Consider the following 16,508-nt stretch of genomic DNA (forward strand, 5'->3'; position numbering starts at 1 on the left):
GATCAGGATGGGAATTTTGGAGCCATCATGCACTCCATACTCCAACAGATGGTTTACCGTGCCAAAGAAGAATGGAACATTGCGCTTCATTCAAGACATGCAACTTGTAAACAAGGTCACAATCAGGAATGTGGGAGCAGGTCTGATTGTGGACGAGTTTGCAGAAGCATTTGCAGGGAAAGCTATATACTCTATGGGTGATCTGTATTCGGGATATGATCATTTCCAGCTGGATATACAAAGCAAAGACTTGACCACAATGAAAACTCCTTTGGGATTGGTAAGAATGTGTACCTTACCACAGGGAGCCACCAACTCAGTGGCGCATATGATGAATGGAATGAATAAAGTCTTGCGAGACTTCATACCACAAATAACTATGCCTTTTCTGGATGATGTGCCAATAAAAGGCTGTGAGGATGAGAAAAATAAAGATGGGGATTTGGATTCGAAGGGGTGCCGCAAGTTTGTGGCAAATCATATAAAAGATTGTGATATGATTCTATCCAGGCTTGAAGAGGTGAATCTTACTTTGTCTGGATCGAAATCAGTGTTTGGGGTTGGTGAAGTGCTAATAGTGGGGCATCTTTGTAGTACTAGTGGACGTCGACCTTGTCCAGCCAAGATAGATGCAATACAAAGAATGAAAGAGATATGCATTAATGTTACAGAGCTAAGGAGATTTCTTGGTGCATGTGTCTTTTATGTTATATGGATCCCACATTATGCACATGTAGCAGATCCTCTTTATCAACTTTTGAGGAAAAATCAAAAATTTTTGTGGAGTGCAGCACATACTAAAGCTATGCGGAAGCTAAAATATCTGCTCCAATCATCACCTACTCTAAGAAAGGCAGATTATGAGTGTGGCCTTTCTGTGATTGTTACAGTTGATACTAGTCCTACTGGGATAGGATGGGCAGTAGGGCAAGATGATGAGGATGATCACAGGTATGTAATCAGATTTGGAGCAAAGGTATTAAGCATTCGTCAACGAAAATATCCGCAGATCAAGAGAGAGTTATGGGGAATAGTCACTGCTCTAAAATGTGAAAAAGAATATCTTATTGGGGCATCTGTACTTGTGGAAACTGATTGCTTGCCACTCCTTGGGATGATTGCAAGCTGCACCACTCCAGATATCGCTATGCTTAGGTGGATTGCCTATATCAAGTAACTAAATCCTGATTTTGAGCATATTGCAGGAAAAGATAACCCAGTTGCAGATATGCTATCAAGAGCCAGGTATGAAGATGAAGAAGGGATGATTAGTGACATTGATGATGTAGGTACAAAATTCTATACTACTGCATATGCAAAAGGGGACCATACTTGCTTATCAAATGCACTTGAGTCTTTTACTGAGGAAATGTATGAAGGAGATTGGTTGCTTATTGGTCAATACTTGAGTACTTTGACAAGACATGAAAATTGGTCTGACTCAGAATTTAAGAGGATCCGCAGAAAAGCATATGGGTATTTTCTAAAGGATGGGTACCTGTGGAAGCATCCTAAGCAGAGGAATGCTATACCACAGAGAGTCATATGTGATAAAGAGACTCAAGGGAAGCTCGTGAAAGAATTCCATGAGAGTCTCTGGGCTGGACATCGAAGTGTGTGGGCCACCTTTACCAAAATAAAGGAAAGATATTGGTGGAAAGGAATGTACAAGGATGTATCCCAATATGTGGAAACGTGTATGGTATGTCAAATGTACTCAAATGTGTGACATCGTGATGGCTTGCAACCAACCTACCCATCTGCCATGCACTACAAATGGGTAGTGGATCTAGTTATAATGCCTTTGGGAATTTGGCAGATGCGGTACATAGCACTTGCAAGAGAAGATTTGACAAATCAGGTGGAAGGACGTGCTCTTAGAACAAAAAGTACGGAAACAGTATGCAAATTTCTCTTGGAAGATGTGATTTGCCAGTATGGTTGTGTTGGGAAAATAACAGCTGACAGGGGTGAGCTAGATGTTGAAGAAGCAAGGGAATTCTTCTCTAGAATTGGCATCAAATTGGCCCTAACATGTGCTTACAACCCTGAGGGCAATGGTAAAAGTGAGCGAGGACATCCTCCAATCATTAAAGCTTTGGCTAAGGCATGCAGAGGAAAATGCGAGAGTGGCCAAGGTTGCTACCATATGCTTTGTGGGGTGACCGTACAACTCATAGCTCAGTGACAGGATACATGCCTGCAGAATTAATGTATGGTCAGAAGCCAGTAATGCCAGTTGAAGAAGTAGTTCCAACTTGGAATGTATTACCCTGGGTGGAAGGATTGAACAGGGAAGACCTCCTTGCATTGCGAATAAGGCAGCTGGAGAGGAGGCCTAAAGATGTAGAGCTTGCTAAAGTTCGTTTGAAAGATGCAAGGTTGAAAAATAAAGAAAGATTTGATAGAAGACACAGACTCCGGCCAAAACCTATTGAAGAAGGTGATTGGGTCCTAATGTATGATAGTAGTCTTGACAACCAGTTTACTGTTCAAAGAAAGTTTGCAAAAAGATGGTTTGGCCCTTACATTGTCAAGCATGTGCATGAAAATGCCACGTATACCCTGTGTGAGCTTGATGGAACAGAGATAAAGAATCTTGTAGCAGGCAAAAGGATCAAGATGTTTAAAAGAAGGCATGACAGTGATCCTTTTGATTTACAGGAGACTCAGGATGAGAGGCATGACAGTGATAGTATGGATATGGTTGAAAAGGAAGAGGATGATCTTCCTGGTAATGTAGAAGATGAAGACGACATCCAGATATATGTGGATCTTGATGATGATTTGGCACATACCAGAGGATGTGCAGGTTTAGAGGGGGTGGATGTCACGCCATGGCACGTCTATGGTGTGAAACCATGCATATGAGGCCATTAAATACAAATCTAAATGCATGGGATTAAGTGCCATGACTTGAGTCATTATATGATGCCTAAGTACATATGTTCATATTGTAAATGAGGTTCAATAAGACGAGCTGAGACTGAGTTAGTTCTCAAAGCCTGTGTACATAACGAGTGTAGTAGGTGTTTTAACACTTGGATAGTGTGATGTTTTTAGTGGAGGAAAAGGGCAGTCTTTTGCTGTGCAGATGCATGCTTGAAGGCCACGCAAACAGTGGAGAAATGTGTGAGTTTTTGTGAAGTGCACAGGCTGATAAGGAGCCATTTTGGAGGACAGATAGCAGGAACTGGGAGTGCCTGGGTATGTGATGAACTGAAGAGCTGTGGTCAGACATGCTATGAACAACTTCCTAGAAGGAAATTTTTGCAGAGGAGCTACAGTTTAAGATCTTTTTAGCACCCAAGGTGGGTACTTTTCATCCGGAGTAGCTACAGATGATAGATGGCTAGTTTAAAGCGGCTTTTGTATGCACATGATGAGCATATTGTTGTGAGACCCAGATGTCTGGACATAAGTGGTCATATGGAATTCAAGGCCATGAAGTTGGATTGGTGATCGGGTGCGTGAGCGATAGGGGTGGTGCCTGCTCTTTCTGTGTGTTAAGAAGAACGAAGAAGAAGAAGAACAGAGCGGAGTTTCCATGGCTCGCGAGTTCTTCGTGGGAGGCAATTGGAAATGTAATGGAACTGTGGAAGAGGTGAAGAAGATCGTTATTGTTCTCAATGGGGCGGATGTGTCTCTCAAAGATAAAGTTGATGTAGTGATCAGTCCTCCATTTGTTTCCTTGCCACTAGTAAAGAGTACATTGCGTCCTGATTTTGATGTGGCTGCCCAAAATGCTTGGGTTAAAAAGGGTGGTGCATTCACAGGGGAAATCAGTGCTGAAATGTTGGTGAATTTAGACATTCCTTGGGTCATACTTGGACACTCAGAGAGGCGGTTGTTGCTGAAAGAGTCTAATGAGTTTGTTGCTGTGAAGGTGGCTTGCGTGGCAACAAACGCGAAGGATTTTTTAAAAAAAAAACGAATATCCGATTAATAAGCTAAAAAAGAGGAGGCGCAGTGTATTCGAATTGGGGAAAATTCAAAAATTTAGCTGCAAAAGGCGAGGGAGCCGACTCTCTTGCAGGGAAAGAAAAGGGGAGAAACGGAAAAATGCAGAGAGGAGAGAGGGGATTATGCAGAGAAGAGGAAAAGAAAAACCAGAGTTTGGGTTATTGCAGAATACCTTGTTTTGTGAAGTCAATTTCTGTTCAAGCCTTGTAGGAGTTCGAATTACAGAGGAAACATTAGGAAAAAAGGGAGCTCATTTTGGGACCTTTTACGGTTTGGAAAAATAAGCTCTCAACCAATCAACAGAGGGCCAACGTAACGTTGGAAATTCACAAAAATAAGAGAAAATAGATAAAAGAAACAATACTTTATGTAGGTACAAGCGTGCTACATTAATGTGGAGATTGGTTTTTTATTCTCACAAGATCTTTGGACATGAAGATAGAATCTAGTCTGACATTTTCTCTGACAAGGGCCTTCCCGCTTCCACCTTCCTTTGAACTTTGAAATGTTGTGTTGCCTTGCCTTCGAAAGGTCTACCATTCTACACCACTGCCTCATTGTGCAGCAGCCTCTTCTTTTCCAAAACTGCTCCCTTGATCCTGTTTGGCTTAGAGTAAGATGTTTCTTGTCAACTGTCTGTCTGCCCACTTTCTCTTTCTTGAAACTTCACTTTGTTATCTTGTTTACATTACTTTGCTGTTGTTACAGATTCACAAGGTCTCCATGGTGAATAAAAACTATGGCCATTCTTGTGGAAGACGCTCTGTGGATGATAATGCTATGAAGGCAGAATTATACCACACATCATTACCCCGTCGACTTGCTTCTTCTATTTCTTCGGTAGAGAATTCAAGTACAGTCAAAACGGAAGGAACTTGGGAAAGGTTTAGTGTTTCGAAAGGAGCATGGGTGCTCATGCAACCTAGCAAAAGAAAGAGACCCCAGACAAAAAACATTTTCTTGGCGTCATGGAAGGGAAGAGTATGAGATTTTAAAATCACCAGAGGGAAGATATCGGTGAAAGAAGTTTTGATTAAGCATGTGTACATGCATAAAGAACTTGTCTTGCGAGACTATCCAAATGATCTTCCGCAACACAGGCCTAATTGTACATGCATAAAGAACTTGTCTTGCGAGACTATCCAAATGATCTTCCGCAACATAGGCCTAATTGTATATTTTTCTATTGTGGTTTTGTTCTTTATAAGGTGTATGGATTTTTAAGATGAAGCTTTCTTTCTTTGCTTATTGACATTCTTGTGTTATTTTATTTCAGATTTATACCCTTCATCGTATGAGACATGGCAAAACATCGATTGTATTCTGGGATTTATAGATGTTTTGCATGGATCGATAGGAGAACAACAATACCAAGGTCAATGTGCAACAGAGCTAGCTCAATCGGGTATATTTTTTACTGATCATTTTTATCAGTTGGCTGGACAATGCTAACACACATGGTGTGTTAAGAAAACAAGATCATCTGACTTATCCTAGTCTCATTAAGCACTGCTATTAGTTTACTTTACCCTATTGATTCATATTGCTTTTTTGCAGGTGCTCAAAAGAAGAGAGAGTTCAATAAAATGCAAAGACATTGAAAATTTGAAAATTGAGATAACACAGACTCCATAAACAAAGGTATTATATTCAATAAAGTAAAATTTTGTACAGAAGTGTTTAATTGTATATGTAGAACATATTCTTGACAACCATTCTCTATTTATCTACAGCCTGATCCAGAGGTTGCTCTACATGGTCCAAGCTCTCCGTATCATCTTTTTTTGGAGAATCTGTTTTCTGCTACTCCATCCTGTCCTGTACAATCTCTTAGTGCTGCTCCATTGTCTCCTCTACTACCCCTGGAGAATCTGTTTGCTGTGCTGCTCCATCTTCTCCTCAATAACATCAGCAGAGCAGGTCCTTGTTCCTATGGCTTCTCCTCATCATCACTAGGTCCTTGTTCCTGTGGCACCACATCAGCATCATCTGTGTCATCAAGGTGTATGACACCTTCTCGGACTTTAGAGCTCTCACCCAACTCGACAGTAGCTGGTACAATAGGTTTGGGAGAGGCATACTTCAGAAACTTCCAAATTGTATCAGCTCTGAAACTATATATATAGTTCGAGCTGAAGCTATCTTCTCTCATCTGCAATGGCATATGATGATTTAGAACACTTTGTACCAATATCAATTATTTTGAAGCTAAATGAAAATTATTTTTTCTTACAAGGTCTGGCTGTCCTATCTCAAAATAGCTTGAAAGTATATATTTGGCACTGATCAGCACTCTCCAGCAGCCCCGCAACTACTTGAATCATCTTGTTGTGGTGTCTGTACAGTTGGAAAGATATGTTAGAAACTGTTAACATCTGAACAAAATAAAATTATTCAATAGGTTCAAAGGCATAGCATGAAATAGACATCAGTAGGGGAAACGACTTTCTACCTCTAAATTTATTGACTCTATTGAATCCAAAAGATTGACATTAGGAGGATAGTGATCCAACGCATCTAGAAAACTTCTAATACAACTGCAATACATATAATTCAATTAGTGTGCATTAAAACAAAATAATAAAGTTTACAGTTAAAAATAGCACACACACCACTTACAATTTCAGCTCTCTGTGTGTGTTTTTAAGAGAGTTGAATATAAAGCATTGCTTCTGCTAGATATCAATAGAAGCAAAGCTCCAGTGGGGTGGTCACTGTGTAAGGAAAAAAGCATTAAGAAATCAAAGGCTACAAGAGTTCTCAATCTTAAAGAAGAATCCCAAAAGAAGCAGTCACCCACATACCTGTTATTATGGTATGGAAGTAGCAAAACATCGATAACATCAAAATTGCAGTGTCTGAACCAATTGAAAATATCCATGGGAGTTTTCTTTGCATCTCTTAACCTGGAGGAAATGGTAGGATCAATAATATAAACTGTATGTTGTACAGCGTGGTTAAGCCAGCTTCTCATCATGCTGCATTGGACCAAACAATAATTAGGGTAGGTGTAAAGGAGGTACAAGAAGGATTGTTTTGCAAACAAATGTAAAATAAAAGACACTTACTAGAGCATTGCAAGAATGATAGTATCTGAGCAATACTCATTCTTATGAGCCAATGTTGCCAAGCATGGTTTTGTCAAGTCAAAATTATTTACTGAAGTTTCATCCTCAATATGGACAACTATGTTAGGGCCCCAGCTCCTGCAACCTTCTCTGTATCTGCAGCTCCCTCTGTACAGTCTCCACATCTATAACAGATTTGGATTCTTTTATTTGCTGCTTCAGTGACTCCTCATAAGTAGCTTTCCCTCTAGTGTTCTTTGAGTGGGTTACTTCAACAACCTTAATCTCATCTACCTTCAACTTTCTTGTAGGTGGAATTAATAATATGTCTCTCATCTTGATGTCCTGCCATACATTGCATCTTCAAAATATTTCTCCAAGTAATCCTCTGCCATTTCCTGTAAGGAAAGAATGGCAGTCCTGTTCCACCTGAAACCAAGGTGCCAACTATCACATATGTCTTTCACTAGTCTCTAAAAAGGTGCCTTGGGGATTGCAAAGCCTATAGCTTTCTATTGCTTCGTGATCTCCTTTAGCACACCTGCACCATGTTTCAATCTCTTGGCCTTTTGCTGGAGCAGGCTCATTGGCTTCCCCTTCCTGCCATGTGCAACTCTTCCCTTTGGAGGCACACTAAATTCCTTGATACCTGCCCCAGCTGCTGCTGCTGCAAGCCCGGCACTCCTTGCAGTTGACTTGGTTCTAGCCATCACTCTGACAAGCTGCACACAAAGCAATGGAAAGAGATTACAGCCATGGAGAACATGGAATGATACAAAAAGGCAATGACAGGGGTGGATGAAGCAACATTTATAAATTTGCAACAAAACGCGATTTCGACAGTTTGAAATTCCTAATAGCTCACTCTCGCGTTTTCCTGCAAATACTTGAAGTAACATGTTGGTACATTCCTACAGTGATTTCTCTGTCTTTACAACTAAATACAATACATTAGGAAAAAAGGAAGCTCATTTTGGGGCATTTTAGAAGAGAGAGAAAATAGGCTCTCAACCAATCAGGAGTGGGCCAACGTTACGTTGAAAATTCAACAAAAGAAGATGAAAATAAGAAAAATAAATAGTACTGTATGTTCATAGAAGCGTGTCACATTAATAAGGTGATCCAATTTGAATCTTTAAAAAATTTATTTTTTGTGCAGAATTTGGTGATTCTGACACTGCGAACGCGTCTGAAACGGCCCAAAACCCTAAAAACGGCACTTGAAACACTGGAATCGGGCATCCGGAGGCCCGGAAACGGCCAAAAAAGGCCCCAAAAGTGAATTTGCAACAAAACGCGATTTCAGCTGTTTGAAATTCCTAAACCCTTCTCCTCGCGTTTTCCTGCAAATTTATGAGGCAGCCTGCTGGAACATGCCTTCAGTCATTTCAACTAGCCCAATTCAAAAGTCTTTCTGCTTGTGGTATTTATTCTAATATCTAAGCTACATCACATCCCAAAAGTATGTGTTATACTATTAAACAAGAAGATAAGGATATAGAGAGTCTTATTGACCTGGAAGCTATCTGTGGGTGTACTGTGCTGTTGATGAGTACCCTGTGCTGGGGATGAACCTATGCTGCTAGTCAGGATGCTGATGGTGCAGAGTAGGGAGGTAGGGAGGCAAGAGAGCTGAGAGGGGAGGGCCAAGACAGGAGAGATTAAACAAGAGGGAGGTAGGGAGGCAAGAGAGTTGAGAGGGGAGGGCCAAGACAGGAGAGATTAAACAAGAGGGAAAAGATTAGTGCAAAATACAAAAAGGCAGCTACTAAATGATGGAGCCGTTTTTTCACACGTGTGGATGGGACCCAGATCTCTTGGAGTTTGAAACTTGGCAGTGTGAATGGGACACTTTTTGCCTTGGAACTTGTGCCAATCATGATTTCATAATTAGTTCCATAACCACTCTTCCCTCCCCGTCTTTCATCCTTGCCAGCACCCTTCCATCATCCTTTTCCTTCCCTCTCTGATCCCTTCCTACCCAACACACTCCATCTAGACTGCGACCTGCCTGAAGACTACTACCACTACCAGATCTCCAGGTTACCTAGGCTGTAGCTCAAGTTTGGGAGAGAGCAGAAGATTCACCAGTGCAACTCCAACAGCATGGAAAAGGAAAAGAAAGGTCAGAGTTCTATATCCTTTTCAATGTTTTTTGATATATATTTCTTCCATCCATAGAATTCTTGATGTCCAAATATCTGGGCAATTCCCATCCACCATATCCCATATCCCAAATTCCCACATCCTAGTTTTATATTTGCAACAAAACACGATTTCGGCTGTTTGAAATTCCTAAAGCTGTCTCCTCGCGTTTTCCTGCAAATTCATGAGGCAGCCTGCTGGAACATGCCTTCAGTCATTTCAACCAGCCCAATTCAAAAGTCTTCCTGCTTGTGGTATTTATCCTAATATCTAAGCTACATCACATCCCAAAAGTATGTGTGTTATACTATTAAACAAGAAGATAAGGATATAGAGAGTCTTATTGACTTGGAAGCTATCTATTTGATTGGAGATGGATATCAATAGAACCTGGAAGTTTGCAACAAAATGCGAGGAGATTGCTTAACATTTTCCAAATAGCCCTATATCGCGTTTTCCTGCAAATTCCTATATTTCTTTTGGTTTTCATTTCTTCCTCATTGTTTTGCTTTCTTTGGCCCTGGGGAATTCTTCCTAGTATCATCTACTGTCCAGGAATCTTTGAGGTAATGGAAAATTTGCACAACAAAATGCGAGGAGAGTAGTTGACATTTTCCAAATGGCCCTACATCGCGTTTTCTTGCAAATTCCTATGTCCCTTTTGGTTTTCACTCTTCCTCATTGTTTTGCTTTCTTTGGCCCTGGGGATTTCTTCCTTGATGATGAGAAAAGTTTTTGGTTTGGAACAGTTGATTCTCAGGCCCCTCCTTTCAAGAGAAAGTTGGACTTTTCTGCTGCTATACTTAGACCACAGCAATCACCAGGTGAGTCATGTGTGCTCATGAAGGGAGTTGTTTGGTGATATCCTATACATTCCCTGATTGCATATGTCAGCATATAGAATTCATGATATATAAATTTTGGTTCAGGCAAAAGGAAGAGACTGGAGCAGAAAGCTGAGTCTTCCCTCTCAAAACAAAAGGAATCAGAAGAGCACAAATCTCCAGATTTGCTCCTATTTGACTTTCTTCACAAATGCAAGGCTCAGAGGAACTTCCACATATACCACAGTATTTTCAAACAGGGAGTTCACTATGAGCTCTGTACTGGAGCATCACAGAGATTTTCTTTTAGATCATTGGGATACCTTCAAACAACTGACAGAGGCAGGAAGAATTGTGGAAGGTGAAAAGGTTTTTGTGCATATAAATCATATTGTCTCCATTGACAGGTTGAGGTACCATGTGAATAGAAGATTTGACAGCCTGCCTGAGAAATATAAATTCAACTGTAGCTTGCACACCAGAAAGTGTAGAGTGCTTGAGGAAACCATGGCATTCCTTATGTACATTGTCTTTAGTCAGTACTCTCTAGAAGAGCAAGGGCAGGAGGCTGAAGAACAAGACACATTTGAAGCAGAGGAAAAAGAGGATGTTCCTGTGGTAGCAGAAATGGTAGAGCAAGAATTAGATATCACTCTCCAGGAAAAAGAGTCCAATCAAGATCAAAAAGAGAGTTCCGATTGGTAGGCCCTGGGAGTAATAGGATTTAGTCATCAAATATAGCACAAACATTATGTTGAAGTTGAACTGATTTGTACAAAGTCTTTGATCCTCTACCTTTCCCTTTTGCATTTATTCCATCATCGTACGACACTTCAATACTCTTCCCACACTCAGTAGCTTCTAAAAGCGTTTGACACTCAGTACACACTCAGTACACACTCAGTGTTTGACACTCAATCAGTACACACTTAGTAGCTTCTAAAAGTGTTTGACACTCAGTACACACTCAGTACCTTATTGGTAAGGATCAATAGTGTGTCTAGCATAATTAAGTAGTATTGATTGAATTTTTTGTGTGTAGCTCATGGATGTATTGATGCTTGTTTAATATAGATCACATGTTTCACAAAAGAAATACTTTTGATGGAGTCTCAAAACATATAGGCATAACACCAAGAGTCACTTGTTCCACAAAATAAAAATCTATTGATTGAGTTTGAAAACATGTGGACATAACACCAATAAGTTACAAACTGCTATTCATGTTTACTTGTCCATTTATGGTTTCTAAATATCTTTGAATCCCTCCATTGTTTGTCTCTCTGCTGCCATTGAATTGTCCAAAGTTTGTCTTCATCTTTGCTTTTGGGCTAGAATAAAAGCAAGCTTGACTTTGGAGCTAGCAACTTTTCTTTTAGCATGCAGCCTCTGTAGTATGCCTCGGTAAAACCATTGGAAGACTTCCTTCAGACTATTTGCCTTTTGACTCCCTTCGTAGTGTTGTGTGTGTCTGAAAAATGCATTACGTGGCATGTAGTGAGACTTCTCCATGCCTTGGGTAGACCAAATTGCTGGGCATCCATACTTTTTGACAAAATAGGGAAGGTGGTTGTAGATGATATGCTGTTTTCACAGAGACATAAGAATGCATAGTAAATTATAAAAAAGAGAGGATCACACTTAAGTAAAAGAAGAAGACAGAACTTTACCATGTAGTGAGTTATATTGCAGGCTGTCCATGCATCTTTCATTGACTTCCCAAAATGTTTAATTGCCTCTTCAAAGTTCTTTGTCACAGAACATGAAGAGTTGATCAAGAGACCTCCACACCTCTGCCTTCACATTTCGTGCTTCTCCATCTGCCTCATGATCTTTCACAGCATTATGGACTTGCTTCCACAATCCATAATTAATCCTTGAAAGTGTTTTACCTTGCCTTACTTGCTTACTACTACTGTGTTTGGGTCGAGACAAGAATCTTCTTGCCTTAACACCACCAATAGAGGGCTTGATTGGTACCTCCTTGCCATTGGTAGACTTTTTAAAATCCTTTGTGATATGAACATCACCTCCATGTAGACCTATATCAGATAACACTTTTTCCAATGCTTGAAGAGCATCCTTTCTATTTTTTTTTGGGACGAAGTTTCCAAGGAAATCCAATATACAAAAATACCAATTTCTCAATAATTCGACATAGACCATGCAATGAGCATATGTGAACATTACATAGTGGAATGTCAAGAATGGCCTTGAAGTCAGGGTCAACTTTATCTCTATTAGGTGCTCTCTTCCACCATTTGGAATCCATTACTTGAGCTGATTCTTTGCAGTAAAGACAAGGAGACTTTGAGTTGCCTCCTTTACTAACGTTATACATGCACTTAAGTGTTTTAAGATCCCCCGCCATGTGCCACTCTACTTGAAAATCACCTTTTCCTGCAACATGGAGATTCTCTCCTCGCACTTGTCTTTTATTTATTCTTGGTATTTCCGTGTGGTGAAACACCCAATCTAGTGTTTCATAGTCTTCTATCTTTACCTGTGATTATAGAAAACAAAAGTCTTACTATAAAAGATTTGAAAACAATGACTAAAATCAAGTACGAAACAAAAAAATGATCATACCTGGAACGAGCCTAACCACCATATGTGTTTCTCTGACTGCACACTAAAATACTTCGAACTCGCTTCAGTCAATGATGTATCAAGTGCTCCATTCATCAATGTAATAGTAATCCTTTCCATTTTCTTTTCCTTTACAACCTCACACTCATCCAGTTTGATAACAAATTTCAAAATGCCTTTGCACTCCTCAAATGTTATTCCATAAAACTCGACCATTCTTCTTTGAAGTTGTTGTAGATCTACAAATATATTGTTCCAAGGGTCATACACAGTGGTTCCTTTACCACCATGAAATATTTCTTCAATATGCTTGTCAATCTCATAGTCTTTTTGTAACATGAATCGTGGAAGTGTGGCAGTATCCATGTAAATATTTTGAAAAAGTGCAATCATCAAGTTCAGTGATGGATTCTTTATGAGAGGCCTGCACACGTCATCAAAAGAGATGCGGAATCTTCGGGAAACAAAAAAAAACTAAGGAGATATTTAATGCAAAATCGTGTTAGTTAGACAAAAGATTATCTTATTCCTTTCTGAACTGATAGTTCTGTAGTCCTTACTGACAGTTCTGAGCCACGTTTCCGTATTTTACTATTTTTGAGGTCTTTTAGGAGAGAAATAAATCACAAAATAGTGAATTTCTTACAGGGCCCCAAAATGAGCTCCCTTTTTCCCTAATGTCAAGCTGCATCTAGTGATACGTCTCCTGAAACTTTCGAAAAATGAAGGGGACTGCTATCGAATTCATGCGAAGGATGACTGGTTGGGCACTCTGGTGATATGGCCCTTGTGAATAGTGAGGTGGTGGTCTACATGAGTGGAGCGATGGTGGTCGTCTACAAGCGCATACCAAAAACATGGTGAGATACCAGTGGCTGACCGGTCAAGGAGGAAATAGAGGCTGCGCAGTTGTGTTTTTTTTTTGTGTGTGAGTGAAGCGCCGGGGCGGGAGAATTCTGTAGTCCACGTACAGTTTTCGCCATCTTTTTTTTAATGAAGGGCAACGTTTTGGAGCCAAATGCCAAACTAGACCTTGAGTAAGGTTTCTTTAATGTTTGGACAAGTTTATGATGCTTATTTTGGGTTAATCTCCTTGCTCAAAGGATCCACATTCAAGCTGAAATTTCTGTCATAAGCATCCACGTTTTTCTTCAACAAGAGATATTCTTCAACAATTTTCAAGCCTTCAAGCCATGGGATAATGTTATTTGTTGTGATGGTTTTGGAAATCATGTGACAATGTATATATATGCCATATGCTATCTTTTGCTTTGTGATTTGCTGGAATCTGTAAGGCAGGTATTCATGAAATCAAGAGATACCTTGAAATGATGGAGTTGGGAATATATGAAAAATGTGATGTGAATGGTCACATGTATATGAAAATCATTTGTAGATTGTGTTATGCCTACATGTGATTGGTTTGAGGCATTTGGAAAAAGAGTCAGAAGATCTATGCTTGATCTGGCCTTGCTCTTGACACACAATTTATGTGCAATCATCAAGCTGAATGTGGGAATAAATTGAAGTGAATTGGCAGATGTACATGTCAACAACAATGGTGATGTCTTATGCTCCTTGAAGAGCTATCTGTTTTGTTTCCTTGCTAGGATTTTGGAAGCTACTCTCACAGCCAGAAGCACTTTCCCAGCGACACCGCACACGTCACGACAACGTGTTGTAGTGATACATTATCAACAAGCTCGATAGATAGCATTTATTAGTTGACAAAAGGTTAAAAAACACACAAGCCACATGGGCTATGTACCTGAATCACATGGGTCACGTTACTTAAATTTTGGCACAATGTGTGTATAACTATTAAACTGACTCTTTGTGAGTCAACATGCGAACAACACAATTATTTGTGCCTTTGACATGTTCACATTTGAACTTCTAGCAGGTAAGCCATCATGGCCACTGAAGAAGTCGATCGTTGCTAACTTTGCACACATTTTTCAAAGAGAGAAATCCCATGAAATTGTTTTCTTAAGGGTGAATTCCACAGGAAGGACAAACAGTCAAAAATTTGGATGGAAGGGTAGTTTAATTTTGCGTTATGAAATCTTCTTGTAGCATATCTCCGAATTTCCCACTTTCCATCTTTTGATTCCATGAGAATGCCACCCAATATTTATGGAAGGTATTTGAATAGATAGAGTAAGATGTCCATTTGTGGAAAGATGCATTTTTGGAAGAGAGGCATTTCTCTTTAAATTTCTTGATTGTTTTGTTTGTTTGTTGGTCCATTCAAATTTGCCAGTCAAGAACTTTTGAAGAGGTTACACTCTTAGCTCCACAATGATCATCCACATGCACACAAAAATCATAAACCAAACTCGAAGAAGGTAAATATTTTGGCAAACATTTTAATGATTTAGGTTTCTTTGTTTTCACTTATATTGCATGCTTGGTTGTTTCTTAATTCTATGTTTCTATCTTTCTTTTGCTTTTTTAAAGTATAAACGTGAAGAGTATCATGTGCGAGTGCGATGCCAAATTATTGAGGTTGAGAAGAAAAAGGAGGGCGAGCTTATACTTTCCCTCAACACAACTAACGCGTAAGTTTATATTTGGTATAATTGTTTGTGAGAAGTTGCCTATTTTTACATATGCATACATTTTGAATGCTCAAAATCTCAAGAGCAACCATCGTTGCACTAGACTTGGGACAAGAGATATTTATGTTCCAAAAGTTTGGAATGGCTACTAGCAAGGCAAGCATAATGGAGAGGTTGACCATAGAGCAGCGCTCATGGATGGAGACTGAAATAAAGTTTGAGCCTCGTCAAGCCCAAAACATTGTGACTTGGTATTCCACTCCTTGCGTATTAAATCACAGCTTGTTTGGAAGGTACTCAATCTTTGATGTGATTTGTGCTTATGCTTAATTTATTCTCTCATCAAATCCCATTTGGCATTTGTATACATGGGTTTGATTTGAATTTAGGGTAAATGGAAAAATTCCCTTAAGGATGAGGAGAGTAAGCTTGTTGGTCGTGAGTTTGAGGGTGAGGAGTTAAAGAGGAAGATGGATGAGTCCATATTAAATGTGAGGAGGAGAAATTTTGAGATAGCAGTTATAAATATCTATTCATTGCAAACCCTGCAAATGGGGAGGAGTTCCTTTCTATGCTCTTTAACAGAGATTGGAGTGACAAAACCATGGTTGGCATGACAAGAGACAAGTTATATAGCTTGTGCTCCGCCAAGATAACTACAGAGGTATGTGGTGTCCTTAACAATCTCATGTTCATTGTTTTAATTTGTTCATGGTTCTCTCTTGATATTGAATCTAAAACTTTATGTCAATATTGAAAGTATGACATTTATTTTTTTAAAACTTGAATTTTTTGTATGGAGTGTATGTAGGCAAAAATAAATATTGCATATGATGACTTTGACAAAGTTCAAAGATCCAAAAGGGGCACACTTTGGGGATTATAAGATATGAAGATCTTACATGAGGCAAGAAGCATATTGGTTACATATGTTTAACGAGGCGTGCATTCAAATTGCCAAGTTTGAGGTGGAAGGGCCTCAAATGCCTAAGCATTTTGAGGGATATTTGAAAGCCCAACACAAAATTCATGTGATAAATGCATACTCTCACATGTTAGGCAACATGAAGAGTGCTTCTAATGGGGTTAACATGCCTAAGTTGTCATTCTCAAGCAAGAGGCTTATAGGGAGGTAGTGTTACATTTCATTCTCTAGCCATGTAAGTATATGTTAGTTTGCTTCTTATGTCATCAAAAATCTATTGTTTGAAAAGCATGATGAGATCTCTTTTATAGATGGCTCTTGGATTGCATTGAGCACAATGTTGAAAAATAGGTAGAGGGAGAGGAGACACACACACAGGAGCAAACCCTAATGTATATTGCAAACCTTAACCATAGAGGAAAGCAATCTCCCT

The 16,508-nt window shown here is 39.5% G+C and overlaps 1 pseudogene; it reads left to right on the forward strand.

Moving 5' to 3' along the window:
- The first annotated feature begins 3,547 nt into the window (after positions 1-3,547).
- Positions 3,548-16,286, forward strand: LOC147628742 (triosephosphate isomerase, cytosolic-like; annotated as a pseudogene).
- Positions 16,287-16,508: the final 222 nt, after the last annotated feature.

The sequence above is a fragment of the Cibotium barometz genome, chromosome 19 (genome assembly GCF_041138505.1).
Source record: "Cibotium barometz isolate CiBa-2024 chromosome 19, ASM4113850v1, whole genome shotgun sequence".
Lineage (NCBI taxonomy): Eukaryota > Viridiplantae > Streptophyta > Polypodiopsida > Cyatheales > Cibotiaceae > Cibotium > Cibotium barometz.